This window comes from Bradysia coprophila, assembly GCF_014529535.1.
Source record: "Bradysia coprophila strain Holo2 chromosome IV unlocalized genomic scaffold, BU_Bcop_v1 contig_5, whole genome shotgun sequence".
Lineage (NCBI taxonomy): Eukaryota > Metazoa > Arthropoda > Insecta > Diptera > Sciaridae > Bradysia > Bradysia coprophila.
Window position 1 is genome coordinate 3,616,148 of NW_023503374.1, and position 9,917 is coordinate 3,626,064.

Consider the following 9,917-nt stretch of genomic DNA (forward strand, 5'->3'; position numbering starts at 1 on the left):
TCCTCAACTCACATCACGTCATTTTACTATAAAAATGTTGAAATTTACCAATATGTTCAAATTAAATACTTTTATGCGTCGGAAATACCCGATTCCTGAAACGTTTAGGGTGCCCCTCATAAAACGAAATATCAGACTCGAGAATAATTCAATGATTACAGGATATGAAGGGTTAAAAATTTGAGTATTCGACGCACAGAAACTGTAGACATTTTTCAGGCTTAAGGCTTAAGAGACAGACGGATGTCTCACTCTGGTTATTCATGTATTGCACGGTATCACAATGTTTCATAAAGCTCGTATCAAACATATTAAGCCCCTGTTGCAGATTTATTTCACAATTTTGAAACTCCCAGAAGGTCGACGACGACGTTACACTATTCACACAATTATTTCCCCTCAGCACGTCAAATGGAGATGCTCATACACCGTACTGTGTCCTGTCACATTAACTAGAAGAGATCCTGATCAGCCTCAAAGTCTTCACTAAATCTAATTCAGATGAGATCCTCAAACAGACCCAAATGTTGTTCACGAAAATATTAAAGCAATATCTCTGAAAATGAAGTCCTCATAAAGTCTGAAGTTCATCCGGGGTGGAAAGAATGTCTGGCCATCATAAGACATTTTTAATCGAAATTCTCACAAAGATAAATTAAATTCAAATATTGTAAAATCAAGTAAACCATTTCTCACAAAGGTAATTACGGTAATCATTCTTCAGTTCTTCAGTTTTTTTTTTTTTTCGTGTAAGAAAGTGATGTCTTGTTCAGTTAAAAACTTATGCATGTCGGCTGTCTTTCACTAAAATTTCTGTTTGAAACGAATTTCCTCATTTCCACCTTATATGACATTGCTAACGCACAATCAGGATAACGATCAACCATCGAAATCGAACAGGCAAATCACAAAACCATAACACAAAAAGTAATGAATTACCGGCGTTAATTGCTTTTGTCCGAAATTAAATTCAATAAAGGTAGACGTAGAAAAGCATGCAGAATGCACATACACCAGTAACAATATACTGATAACGTATTAATCAATAAAACTAAGTATGTCGTCGTTGCAGTTTTTGTATTAAATTAATAGGAATGTGGGATGTTCGGCTAGCGTTCGATGGTTCAGCAAAAAATTGAGTTGAGCTTTGAGATGGTAACTGAAGTGTCTTTGACAATAATTCTTATTAGATAATTTAGCATGTTTCAGCACGAGCGGAGCTAGCTTATACTCCGTGTCTAGGTTATTTACAACATTATCCACTGGGCTATTCACGCCGTAAGTGTGCCTAAAATGTGAATTTCAAGTGAACGATTCGATGAAAAAGTGAATCGAAAAGTAAATTGCAACGCTTCCTTGTATGATATTGACGCTGCGTTAGAAAGACCTCCGCACTTTTCATTTTGAATTTCGACCGCACTTACAGAGTCAATTCCTTATTCCTTATAGGCGTTTCAATACAATTTTACAACATTAAGCCGTTAAAATATATGACAAAGCGCACAGCCCTCAGCAAAAGGGCTTAATAGTGATATCGCCAAAACATCGAACAAAATCAGACATTTTGGGACAAGGGATCACGGATATTATTGCGTTATAGCTCATTCGATTCGTTGAACTGTTGCGAGTAAAACGTAGTACTGCGTTTGATGAAATTTATTTTGTTGTCGACGATCGAGATCAAGAAGTAAGGGTCTGTTAAAATCATTTTCTTGCGATTAATCGAGGGAAACAGTTTTGAGAAAAAACTTTTATAGGCCGCTTTTCCGCGTATCCGCGTTTCGTAAAGTGCGATTTTTGATTATTGGAAAATATGCGTAAAACTTTCGAAATTTGAAATCGCCATACCATGTCACGGACTTGTGTCACTGCAGGCGGTCGGGGACTTGGAAAAATCACCTATTTTTTCTCCTAAAATCATTGTTATCACCAACAGGTCAACATGGACCTGTTGGTGTGTATACTCAAAATGTGCGTCTCTTCAAGGCCTATAAGGCTAGCTAAAAAAGTTTTTTCTCAAAACTGTTTCCCTCGACTAATCGCAAGAAAATGATTTTAATCCTTTCTTCTTGATCTCGATCGTCGACAAGAAAATAAATTTCAACAAACGTAGTACTACTTTTTACTCGTAACAGTTCAACGAATCGAATGAGCTATAACTCAATAATATCCGTGACCCCTTGTCCCAGAGCTGTTCGAAGATTTCGCGATATCACACTGGATGAGCTATCTCGGATATATTAAAAACAAAAACATTAAAAAAGCAAAACGAAGATATAAAAGGAATTAGATTCACTTGTTAGCGATAACGAAGACAAAAAAATAATGACAAGCTCTGGATAATATGGAGCTTTATATAGTAAAATTGAAGTACTCTTCATATGCTTGCCGTCTGTAATAGGTTAAAGAGCAAAATCCTAAAACGTCGCATTGGAGAGAGCAAGCCACCGACGCTGAGAAGCTGCTCGTTCTGCCTCCGAATGTAATGGCAGTCACTGGTTACTCAAAAATGTTTGTTGACTTCAAACTTTCTATTTTTACGAGTCGGAAGGTTGTACCTTAACGCGAAGCTGTATAATATTTTTGTGTTGACGCGGAAACACGAAATTAGGTATTTTTCTAAAGCATTCTAAAAGGCTTAACAACACGAGCCGCGGAGGCGTATTCTGGAATTCTGGCGAATTCGCTAAAAAAAATCCTTTCCTATCCTTTCCTAAAAGACGACGTAAATACAAGTTAGAAAATACTAAATACTTACTATTGGGACATATCATACAAATAACACTCTTTTTTTGAATTTTGCCTATCTCGAGCTATAATTCTAAAATTCTGCAACGACGTCACTTTCGTCAAGGAACAGGTATGTTCGATCGGTTGAATTATATTAATAAGCACACTCAAAATATATGTCAAAATAATATAGAAATGGCGTGCGTTTAGAAAATCGTTATGTCCTCCGGGTCCACATTATGCCATACCTGTTTTATACATTCATTGACTCTGGTCCCCAAAGCCTGTATAACATTACAAAACGATATAATTTGCTCTATGCGGTCGTCATGTATTTCGACATTGCTGGATTTAAACAAATTTCATTTCAATGATTAAAATTCCGAAACGAAATTGTTTGATACGCCCGGCTTAAGGAGAAGTAAACGGTAATATCGAAGAAAACGTTGAACTGCTCGAAGACAATTGTTTCCTCATAACCGATGCACCAAACGACCTTTATAGCTACAAAATCATTGGTAAGTGCCTACACATCTAATGCCTAAAACCGCATTTATCACTCCAGAAAAAACTATTGAGTTTGGCGTTTATTGATCTGAGGTTAAGCTAAGGGTCCTTAATGTTACGAAAGAAATGATTGAGTAATAGACACATTTTTTGGTTCTGTTCCTAAATCCTGTAATAGGCTGGCCATTAAAAATTTCCATTGAATTGTAACGTTATTCGCAAGTATCCCATACGTGTACTGTTGTAGATGACCGATATTTCTATATTTGGCTTGTTTAGGTCACACTCTTTATCAGCGTTGAAATTTACAAAATTTGAGTTGAACGCGTTGTCGGTTATTATGTTGTTTTGTTATCGCAAATCTTACTGAAAGTTGTACAGCTTGCGCTGCTGACAAGAATAGCGACTACAAAAATACAGCCTTTTGGAAGTGCATTTATCTAATTTATTGTAATAAAATCATGTTGACAATAAGAAAGCTTGATGATTCAGCTAGGTAGAGTAGTAGATCTACCAGCAGCCATCGCAAAAAAACTTAAAACGAAGGTTTCAGCCTTTCAAACTTTAAAAAAATGTTGGAAATAGAGTTTTTAGGTTTGCGAAAATTATGAGACATATGGTTGGAAAGTATCATTGTCAACAATAGCAAGGCTGTAAACTTTGGGTAGGTCACGCAGATGTTGATACGCAGGTGACAACCGACGTTTCATTCTAAAAACTCACCAAACCATTCAGAATCGTATCTAATAAAATGTCAATATGCGTCACATTCCCAGAGCTTAGAGCCTTGACTAATAGCAGTATTTGACAGCTGTGAATTGTCACAACCTGTCCTGTCCTAATCTTGGGTGACAAAAACAATTTTTTTTTTTTTTTTGGTTTATACACCTTTATTGGTATGTATAGTACAATCTTAACTATTGGTTAAGTTATTACTAGTTTTGAATTGAACATCTCCCTTTTACTTGCGTAATTAGAAGACGTAAGACGTGTGCAGGATTGACGACCCAATGGTCGATTCCCAAATTAATGTGCTGTAAGCATAAGCATACTTCTTCAGGTCAGTTCGTGTGGTTTAAGTCGTTTTAGTCTCCTTACTTCATTTGTAATATCTAGTAATAGGATAGCTTCTACGTTGGTATGGTTTAGAAGTCTCTTCTCGTGTCTTATGGCGTTTTCCCGAATTACGTCGGCTACCCATTGAATTTTTAAATCTCTGTGTATTTCCTTATTTGTCACGTAACGATAAGCATTAGTGATTGGAAATTGGAAATTTTGTTACAACATCGATGAGAACCCCTAGCTAGACAATACTAATGATGACTGTGAATACATACTTCAACTAGAGGTGGAGGATCACCGTTAGGGAAACAATACTTCTTCATTGAGCTCGAGAAACGGTGGTTTAAGAGCTAAATGTACTAAGATATTATATCTGCAACATATGATATCAGACTCCGTCCGCCTTAAGTAAATCGCCAACCATGGTTTTGACATATTTTCGGGAAGTATACTCGACCTTAGCTTTCCAAAGAACCCATAGTCATGCAGGTCCCTGACTTTTAGCGACAACGTTAAACATACCCGGGAAAGCCATTTTTAGACGTTTAGCCGTCAGTTCCTCTTCAAGTATGTGCAGAACAAATAATGGTTCGATTTTCTAAAGAAATGCTTAATACTCAAAACAAAACATAGCTAACGCCGACCCGTACGAAACACCTATTCGTATCAAAAGCCTTTAATGTGAAACTCTTCATTTCTCTTACTTCATTTTCTTCTCTGCTGAAAAACTATTCTCCCTTTAAAATCACTTACATTATCCACTCTTTGCCTTGTTATCATATACAACTAAATTGCCGGAGGCAATATAGACAGCCCCGTACGAAGACAAATTTCATAAATTCCTATTTAAACAGCTATATACCGCTATATTTAACTATATTTCACTATAAATAAACATTTCACAGATAAATATATGCTATTATATAGCTCTATATGCCTGTATATAGCTCAATATAGCTGTATATAGGTATATATAGATGTCCGTATATGGAATCCCTGAAACCCCACACACATAACAAATTATTTCCATGTTAACAGAAACTCTCTAAGTATCATTTTTCCCAAGATATTTCTATTTTACTAAAATCCAATATGGCCGCCGGCAGCCATTTTGTTAGGAGAGCGGAAATAGTACCGACGCTTTACATTCGTTAATACCTTTCAAACAAAAAAAAATTCATGAAATTCGGTCAAAATTTACTCGAGATATTGTCAAAATACACCACGTTCACTGTACTTCCGAGTAGCCAGATAAGAGCTCACTCCAAGAGACCTAGCTCACGCTCCGGAGAACATAATTTCATAAAAAAAATTTCCCTGATTGGTACGGTCAATACCTATCTAATAAAGCTAAAACAGACGAAATATGTTCAAATGTGGCCGACCTACAAGCAAAAACTGCTTGCCGCCCTGTGCCTGTTCCACACCAAGGGGTCTAACTCACGAGTCGGTCATCCGATTTCCATAAACTTTTTTTTTGTCGATCGGTATTGTAAATACCTTTTATTTGACGTATCACTTACAAGTTTAACGTTTAAATGTCCGGAGATATCTTCGAAAAACCGTAAAGCACTTATTGGGCCACAGCTCGGGAGGGGTCGATCCAAAATCACTCATCTTCGAACTTAGCCTGTCTTTTGACATTACCAAACGGAAAAAAAAAGAATTTTCAAAATCGGATGCGTTTTACTCAAGTTATCGTGCAGACAGACAGACGGACAGACGGACAGACAGACGGACATTTTTTTTTTCGCGGATTTGGCATCTCTAGACAACCACAATAGGTTTCCCCTTACTCAGGGAGTCCAATTCGACGTGTTACAAACGTATGCGTAAACCTATAAGACCCCAGTACTTCGTACGGGTCTAACGAGGCATTGAAAACATGTTTTGGTCCTATTTTTCATGACGAAATTTTCAAAACTGTCAAATAAAGTTAGAACTTTTTCTATTCAAAATCGCGACTGCTGCATCTGTCAATGAAAACTAGGACCAAAACACGTTTTCAATGCCTCTTTTGTTTTGAGCATAAGAGCTTCCTTTTGTAGCTGTCCTACGTTATCACTGTCACGTTACGCCTTAATTTGAATGAATTCCGCTATAACATGTTGTCTCTTCAATTTTAGCGCTTATCTAAACAAAATTTTACTTATTCAGCACAACCTTGATGTCGTGTCCATTCCGAATTCGATTTTAATTACTTGTTCATTAGCATGTTATTGATAACGTATCATTCAAATTCTTCTATATAGATATCAATCGATCTCGATTCGCCGGCAATATATAAAAGCCAATCGACCAGTCCAAGTGAGAAGTTATCCGGCATAGCGAATCAGGTGCAATGGCTTCCTCATTGTTGAAAGGTTCGAATTTTTATTTTTTAATTTTTTTTTTTAATTTCAAAATTCAGTTTTTATTCGCAAATTGCAATTACTGATTATACGGTTCTCCCTCGAACAGTTGCAATTTTATTGGCTATTATTACATTAGTGACAGCCCGACCAAGAGTCGAATGTGGCGAATGCGCCGAGGGCTCTCCGGATGTTTCAAATGAAGTACCAATCACAGAAGAACCAGAAGATACATGTGAAGATGGAGTCGAAGATGTATCACGACCACGTCCACCGGAAATCATCACTGACCCACCACCATGCTAAAATCTATTGAAATTTATTGACGGTAAAATTTAATTGGTGATGGAAAGCACACGTTTTGCTCATTGATTGATAAATTGGTTCTTATGCAAAATAAATTTATTTCTTAACGGAGGTAACTAAGCGCATTTTTAATGTTCCGGTGCAAAAGTGCAAGTGTTTTGATCCATGCATCGGGTATAATTGCACTGTCCCCGTCACATACGAAGTTTTTGGTGTTAAAATCATCTTTTCTTAGCAGTTTTTCATTACAATTAGTTGTTTGTGGAATTACTAAGACATATTGTAAAAGTGCATCGGATTAACAATTGAAACGCCACACGAAGTCGGTTGAAAACCAGTCAACGTAACAGGAACAGTTCGGATTTCTGCTTCACCTACAGTCGGTTTTTCTTTAACTTGCTACATACATTAAATTATGATACCAATGTACCAAAGACAATTTAAGTAGAATTACCTCTTAGAAAACAAGGGAATGTAATCTGACAGTGTGTCAGGCAATGCAAAAATTCCATAAAAATTTTCCTTTATTCTTTGACGTTGTAGTCTAGTTTAGTTTTTGCTTGCTAAGCTCTTCTCTACTTCGGTTTAGGACACAAATCGTTTTCCCATAATATTTTTGTTATTTGAAGAGACATGTTACTCTCTTTGGTCGTGACGACCAAACAAATTCAATGTATTACTGTCAATGTCAATCTATGCTTACAGTATCCTAACCTGTCACATACGGCTATTCATCTGTTATTGATAACGTCGACAAAAATAATAACAAGCTCTGGATAATATTATCCCTATGTAAAATTAAGTAAAATGCATGTTAACAAAATTGAAGTACAAGATTTGAAATCAACCGATTGAAAATACTTTGATCTATGGAAGTAATAGACCCGATAATATTACTGGTCATATGCTTGCCGCCTGTAACAGGCTAATGAGCATAGAATTACTTATTATGTCAAATGTCTACAAATAGACAGTTTGCGCAAATGACCTATAGTTTATAGGTCAACTTATAAGTTGACCAAGTTGACTTATAAATTATATGTCATTTGTGCAAACGATCTAATGTAGTCCAACATGATGTTGATGTTGATGACCTGTAATAAGTGCTTAATGAAGATTAACAGGAAAAATGTACCACAGAGCTCAATAAGCAAAGTGTACTACCTGTAATCGAAATAATAGTGGTCCGAAAACACTTTGTGTGTTTTTTGTCCTCCTAGTGATTCTGAATATGTAAGCCCGAGTAAAAATAAAGTCTCAATTGAGAACGATTTGAGCTATCTCAAAGTCTCAAATCTTGGCTGAGGATTGATTGAGGATTGGTGAGATATTGTTAAAGTTTAAATTTTGAGGATTGAGGATTTGTGGCGCTGCAGACATGAAGACTTTGTGCGACATGAGTATTTTCGTGAGATATTTTTTGTTAGACAAAAGGACTACGCTGAGGCTTGAGGACTTTCGTGAGATTTTTTTTGATAGACATGAGGACTACGCTGAGGCTTGAGATTTTTTGTGAGATATTTTTCGTTAAAAGTGAGGACTATGGTGAGATATGAAAATTTTCTTGAGATATTTTTTGATAGACATGAGGACTACGCTGACGCTTAAGGACTTTCGTGAGATATTTTTTGTTAGACATGAGATGTTTTATTTTATCAAATAGTTAAGCATTAGAAGAAAAAACAGAACATGTTAAGTATAAAAAATTATTCAGAAAGGTCACTATCGCTCAAGCCTTCTGAAACGCTGCCTTCTGAAACGCCATAGTCCTCATGTGTAACAAAAAATATCTCACAAAAGTCCTCATGCAGGCCTCTCACTCTAATTTTGGACTCCTTATTAAGGAATTGAGGAGGTTTTAGCACAAAAATAAGGAGAAATAAGGAAATCGTTAGTTGAAATTAAGGAAAAATAAGGAGAAAAATTCAAATTTTTCAACTTAAAAATTTCGAAATTTTACAAAAACTATTTTTTTTCTTCAAGTTGACATTTCAAACAATCTGTAATGAGTATGTTCAATAAATAGTATCTATTTGTCAAAATCTGTGTGTCAGCCGCCCTCGTGGGTGTCTTAACCTGTTCTTTCAGAACCTTGTCACAACAGCCTAGATGCCTCGTTTATGTCTCAAAAAGCCTGCTATGTCACAAAAAGTCATTTTTAGTTCTCACAATGCCCTCAATGTCTCATGAAGTCCTCAATGTTTCACAAAGTCCACAATATCTCACGAAGTCCTTATGGTGTCACACAAGCCCAGATGTCTCGCTTTAGTCTTAGAAAGTCTTCATGGTCTCACAAAAGTCTCGTATGAGTCGCACAGCGTCCTCAATATCTCACAAAAGTCTCACAACATCCTCAATTTCTCACTACAGTCTTACAAAAGTCTCATTTAAGTATCACAACATCCTCAATGTCTCACAAAAGTCTCAAGGTATCACGATGTCTCACAAGTCCTCAGCGCTACAAAGGCGCTACAAATGTCTCAATCATGCCTGTCGAAATCAGATATCTCACTCCCATATTAAAACACGTGAGGACTTGAGACATCTCAATTCGATTTTTTTTACTCGGGAGTGGTTAACGATAAGAAAAATTGGTACAAAAACTTAAAATAAAACTTAACTTCATATGTTACACACAACCGCAACTAAAAAAACGAATGCTCTCCAAACGACGGTGTTCTCTAAAAAGTATAGCAAACTGAATGGTAAAATTGAGTAAATGAATAAAGTAGTAATTATGTATACGCTTGGACGGGTAAGTAGTAATAAATCGACACTACACTGAGAGAAAAGTTGGTTCAGGTCAGGTCTATTCATCTGAACCTGATTTTCAGATCAAACTGAAAGTATTTGAATCTGAACTTATCTGACTTGAACTTAATCGTTAATTTTAAGGGAAACCAGGTGAGATTTCAGGTATGCGTAAAAATCCAATGTAGATTATACCTGAAATCTGACCTG

General features: G+C 36.3%; 1 long non-coding RNA gene across 1 annotated transcript; it reads left to right on the plus strand.

Moving 5' to 3' along the window:
- The first annotated feature begins 6,551 nt into the window (after positions 1 to 6,551).
- On the plus strand, positions 6,552 to 7,072 carry LOC119071819. The gene is made up of 2 exons (XR_005086722.1): positions 6,552 to 6,662; positions 6,760 to 7,072. It is a non-coding gene; the product is annotated as an uncharacterized LOC119071819 (long non-coding RNA).
- Positions 7,073 to 9,917: the final 2,845 nt, after the last annotated feature.